Source organism: Schistocerca cancellata, chromosome 12, assembly GCF_023864275.1.
Source record: "Schistocerca cancellata isolate TAMUIC-IGC-003103 chromosome 12, iqSchCanc2.1, whole genome shotgun sequence".
Classification (NCBI taxonomy): Eukaryota; Metazoa; Arthropoda; class Insecta; order Orthoptera; family Acrididae; genus Schistocerca; species Schistocerca cancellata.
Window position 1 is genome coordinate 43,622,979 of NC_064637.1, and position 6,000 is coordinate 43,628,978.

The window sequence follows — 6,000 nt, forward strand, 5'->3', positions numbered from 1 at the left end:
TCAAATGAACTAATTTTAGGAACATTATTAGCAATTGTTTTATACATTAGCTTCAGTAATTTGATTATTATCTCGTAAAAGTTGTCCAGTACAATCTTCTTATCTATAAATAATTTAACTTTCAGTAACAACTCTATTAAAAATTTTATCTTCCTCAGTATGTATGTTATATTTTTTTCCACTGTATAAAGTTTTCTTAATTTTTCGAACTGTGTTGACCAACTGGAATTTCTGTCGTTTCTTCATTAGTATATAATTTACTATTTTTTGTTGTAATATTTGGAGTTAAAAAAGTTAAATATAAACCAACCAGTGAAACATTTTTATAAATTTCTTTCAATAGAACATATAGTCTTTTCTTCAGAACAGATGAATTATCAATCAACTGAAATAATCTACTCATTAATATTAATAAAAATTATGTAAATAAATTTCAGATTGGAAACCAAAATAAGAATTCGTGAAAAAATTAAAAAAAACAAACATGGTGAACTTTTGCCACACTCAATTCGATGATCAGTGATAGTACCAAGTGGTTGTGTAAAAACAACATTAATGAATGATAAGTATATTCTAGCTCCAGGATGGTTAAACTGAAAATAAATTAATCATTTGTAAGTTTGTTCAAAAAGTTTCAATGAGGCAAAATATTAAGAATATATAAATAAATGTGAAAAAATTGAAGATAAAATTAATTAAAAATTGCTGCTTGAAAATAATGATGAAATTATTCCATTAGATGAACGCAAAAAAATTCAGTTCTAGTTCATGATGATTTCATTCCTGAAAATCAAAATGTAGTAAGAGAATATTGTACTAGATTAAAGGAATAGATTGTGTTTACTTAGCTCAAACTTATTCAACAATATCAAAACATAGGTTAGATAATCTAAACTTTTTAACTATTTTCAGGCAAGATGACACAAATTTAAATCGTATTTATCATGAATTTGTTGGTGGTAATTTAAACACTGACGTTTTTAAAGAAATGTGAAGCAAATGTTGGAATAATGATGAATCTGGATTATAACAATAGATGTGACAAGAAAAATTAATAATGGTAAATACAGAACAAAGCTTAAAATTTTTTTAAATTTGAAATGTTAAATAAAAGTTGAACATAAAAATGTTGAAAATAAAAGATGGACAACAAATAAAAAATGATTATTGTATTTTTATGCTAAATAAATGTTTCCAGAATACGACCCAGCAATTGTTAAAAAAGCTAAACGAAATAAAAAAGTGAAAGAACAATTAAAAGAAGAGTTTAAAAAATGTAAGGAACAACCAAGAACAGATTGTGAAAAAGTAAAAACCAGTTATCGTTGTAACTGAACAAGTTAAAGAAGGAAAGGATGGATGATAATGTGATAAAAACAAGTGAACAAAATATATGAGTCGAAAAACAAATGTTCCATACAGTCAACATTATTTAGAAGAATTCAACGATATTCCATTAATTGAACAATAGGTAGTGATAAAAGACATTATCCAATAAGTGAATCAGAAATACATGATTTATTTAATAAATGAAGAAGAAGTTAATGATGGAAAAAATAAAAAAAAAGATATTAAAAAAATAAGTGAAAGAACGTTAAAATTTATCATTCATAGTAAATCTACTCTTTCTGGATTGCAACCTGTGAATATTCAGTTGAATTCAGTTAAGATAAATTAAAAATTGATGAAAAAGAATATTTAGTTACTGATGGATTGACGAATCTTTGAACTGAAAAACAAATTACTTTGGATGATTTAGGTAAGGAATTCTATTCTTTTGATTTATAAATTAATGCTATAATTTTATATGACTCAAATGTTGTATATTCTGAGAATAACCCAAATAAAATAAAATCAGTTAAAGAAAATAAGAATAATTACTTGATAAAAAAATTGTTGAAGATTATTTTCCTAGTTTTTCAGAAAGAATCTTACTAATTCGTTTCAAAATGTTGATGAAGATTTAATAAAAAAATATTCAGAAAAACCAGTTGAATATATGTGGATGAATAATGTAAGTTAATTAATTGATAGATGAACAGCTGGCCAGTGTGGCCAAGCGGTTCTAAGCACTTCAGTCTGGAACCGCACTACCGCTACGGTCGCAGGTTCGAATCCTGCCTCGGGCATGCATGTGTGTGATGTCCTTAGGTTAGTTAGGGTTAATTAGTTCTGAATTCTAGGGGACTGAGGACCTCAGATTTTAAGTCCCATAGTACTCAGAGCCATTTGAACCATTTTTTTGATAGCAGAACAACAATCCTCAGAGAAGAATTAGCTGGAAAGAAAAATTATCGCAATGAAAAATTACGAATAACAAAAAAGTTTACTAATGAATTTAATGATTAACAATCCAAAAGAAATGCAATTAATAATTTACCATCTGAAATGCATTAACCTGATCATAATTGGTATGACCCTGGGACTAAAGTAAATGAAAGATTAGAACGTGGAGATAAAGGAATAAATCCATTAGATAAAGCATGTAAGAATATTATATTTTGTATAGAGATGATAAACAAGTAGAAAAACCATGATACTGGTAAAAAACTACAAGTAGCTGCAAAAGAAAAAGCATATGCTTTAGGTTAGAGGGTCTCGGGAAAACACAAGGAGGGCTTCAGTCACAAAAGGTGCGGCTGAACACAGGAAGAATGTAAATACAGGAACCTTCGGTATAACAGTTGTAAATTGTCGTAGCTATATTGAGAAAGTACCAGAGCTCCAAGCGCTAATAGAAAGCACTGATGCTCAAATCGTTAAAGCTCAGCCGAATTTTTTGGAAAGAACTCAACGGTGTTCCAAAAGAATAGGCTAAACATAGTCGGTGGTGGGGTGTTTGTTGTTGTTAGAAGTTGTTTATCTTGTCACGAAATTTAAGTAGTTTGTTCCTGTGAGTTAGTATGGGTAAGAGGTCATTGTTGACAATCGGAATAATATAATTATTGGACCCTCCAATTAACATGATACATTTGCTGAAATGTTAAAAGAAAACTAGACTTTGATTTCAAACATGTACCCGACTTATACGATTATCGTTGGTGGTGACTTTAATTTACCCTCGACATGTTGGGGAAAATACATGTTTAATTGTGGAGGCACACATAAAATATCATCCGAAATTGTGCTAAACGCATTGTCTGAAAATTATTGCGACCAGTTAGTCCATGAGCCCTCGAGAATAGTAAATGGTAGTGGAAACACACTTGATCTCTTAGCAACAAATAATCATGAATTAATAACAAGCATCAATGCTGATACAGGGACTGGTGAACATAGGATTGTCGTACCGAGACTGAATATTGTTACCCCCAAAAATAAGCGAAAAATATACCTATTCAAAAAAGCAGATAAAAATTCACTTGACGCCTTCCTGAGAGACAATCTGCATTTCTTCAAAATTAATAATATAAGTATAGACCAGATGTGGCTTGAATTCAAAGAAACAGTATCGGCAAAAATTGAAAGATTTATTCCAACTAAATTAAGAAACGACAGTGCTGATCCTCCCTGGTACACAAAATGGGTCAGAACACTGTTGCTGAAACAACGAAACAAACATGCCAAATTTAAACAGACCAAAATCAACAGGATTGGCGATCTTTTACAGAAGTTTGAAATTTAGTATGGAATACTTATAACTGTTTCCAAAACGAAACTTTTTCTCGAAACCTGGCAGAAAGTCTAAAGAGAGTCTGGTCGTATATGAAGTATGTTAGCGGCAAGACACAATCAATGCCTTCTCTGCGCGCTAGCAATAAAGATATTATCGAAGACAGTGCTGCCAAAACAGAGTTACTAAACACAACCTTTCGAAATGAATTCACAAAAGAAGACGAATTAAATATTCCAGAATTCGAATCACGAACAGTTACCAAAATGACTCACGCAGAAGTAAATATCCTCAGAGTAGTGATGCAACTTAAATCACTTAATAAAAGCAGATCTTCTGGTACAGACTGTATACCAATTAGGTTCCTTACAGAGTATGCTGATGCATTAGCTCCATACTTAACAATCATATACAACCGTTCGCTCGATGAAAGATCTGTACCCAAAGACTGGAAATTTGCACAGGTCACACCAATATTCAAGAAAGGCAGTAGGAGGTATCCACTTAATTACAGGCCTATATCATTAACGTCGATATGCAGCAGGGTTTTTGGAACATATATTGTATTCGAACATTATGAATTACCTCAAAGGAAACGGTCTATTGACACACCATCAACATGGGATTATAAAACATCGTTCTTGTGAAACACAATTAGCTCTTTGTACGCATGAATTGTTGAGTGCTATTGACAAAGGATTTCAGATTTATTCCGTATTTCTGGATTTCCGGAAGGCTTATGACACTGTACCACACAAGTGGCTTGTAGTGAAATGTGTGCTTATAGAATAATGTCTCAGTTATGTGACCTGATTTGTGATTTCCTGTCATAGAGGTCAGTTCGTAGTAATAGATGGAAAGTCAGCGAATAAAAGAGAAGTGATTTCTGGAGCTCCCCAAGGTAGTGTTATAGATACTTTGCTGTTCCTTATCCATATAAACGATTTGGGAGACAATCTGAGCAGCCGTCTTAGGTTGTTTGCACATGATGCTGTCGTTTATCGACTAATAAAATCATCAAAAGATCAAAACAAATTGAAAAACAATTTAGGAAAGATATCTGAATGTTGCGAAAATTGCCATTTGAACCTAAATAACAAAAACTGTGGGGTCATCCACATGAGAGCCAGAAGGAATCCGTCAAACTTCGGTTACAAGACACATTAGTCAAATCTAGGGGCCATAAATTCAACTAAATACCTAGGAATTACAATTACAAACAACATAAATTGGTTAGGAACACATAGAAAATGTTGTGGGGAAGGCTAATCAAAGACTGCGTTTTATTCGCAGGACACTTAGAAAATTAACAGATGTACTAAGGAGACAGCCTACACTACACTTGCCCATCCTATCTTAGACTACTGCTCCATGGTGCGGGATCGTTATCAGATAGAATTGATGGAGTACACCGAAAAATTTCAAAGAGGACTCGTTTTGTATTAACGCGAAATATGGGAGAGAGTGTTACTGAAGATACAGGATTTGAGATGGATATCATTACAACAAAGACGTTTTTCGTTGCGACGGAATTTTCTCACGAAATTCCAAACACCGGCTCCTCCAAACGTGAAAGCATGTTGCTGACACCGTCCTACGTAGGAGGAAACGATTACCACGATAAAATAAGGGAAATCAGAGCTTGTACAGAAAGATAAAGGTGTTCATTCTTTTCGCATGCTATACAAGACTGAAATAACAGAGAATTGTGAATGTGGTTCGATGAACCTTCTACCAGGCACTTAAATGTCGTTTGCAGAGTATCCATGTACATGTAGATGTAGGTGCTCCAGTTGGTGGAGAATTAGCTTTAACTGCAGTTAGAAGAATAATGTATGGAAAACGAAAATTAGTACTTGGATTAAATGTTGATCAAAATGAATGGGGAGTACAAAAATATTGTTTATTAATTTTTAATCTATATCAATGAATAACTTTATTATTCATTATGCTAGACATCCACATGGCAAAATAGAACCAAAATCAGTAAAAGTTAATTGAATAATAAATAATTAAATAATATTCATCCGCATTTAACAGATGCACGAAAACGAAGAAGAGATAAAAAATTTGCTGGAAATTTGATTTTTAGATTAGGTATTCCTATTGTGATAAAATTGTTGAATATTTAATGAACAATGAAGTGGATTTTTACCATTATTATTAACTTCATTCCCATATCTAGCAACTATTGATTCACTCAGTGGTGTATCTGCAGCAATTGTAAAAGCAGTTATAAAGAAGAAAAGAGCTGATAAAGATTTAGAACAACAAAAGAGACATTATTTAGCAGTGTAACAGAAAAGAATGTATGAAGAAAAAAAATTTCAAAGATTTAAGATAAGATAAAGATTTTAATCATCATATATCTAATTTTGACATATTAG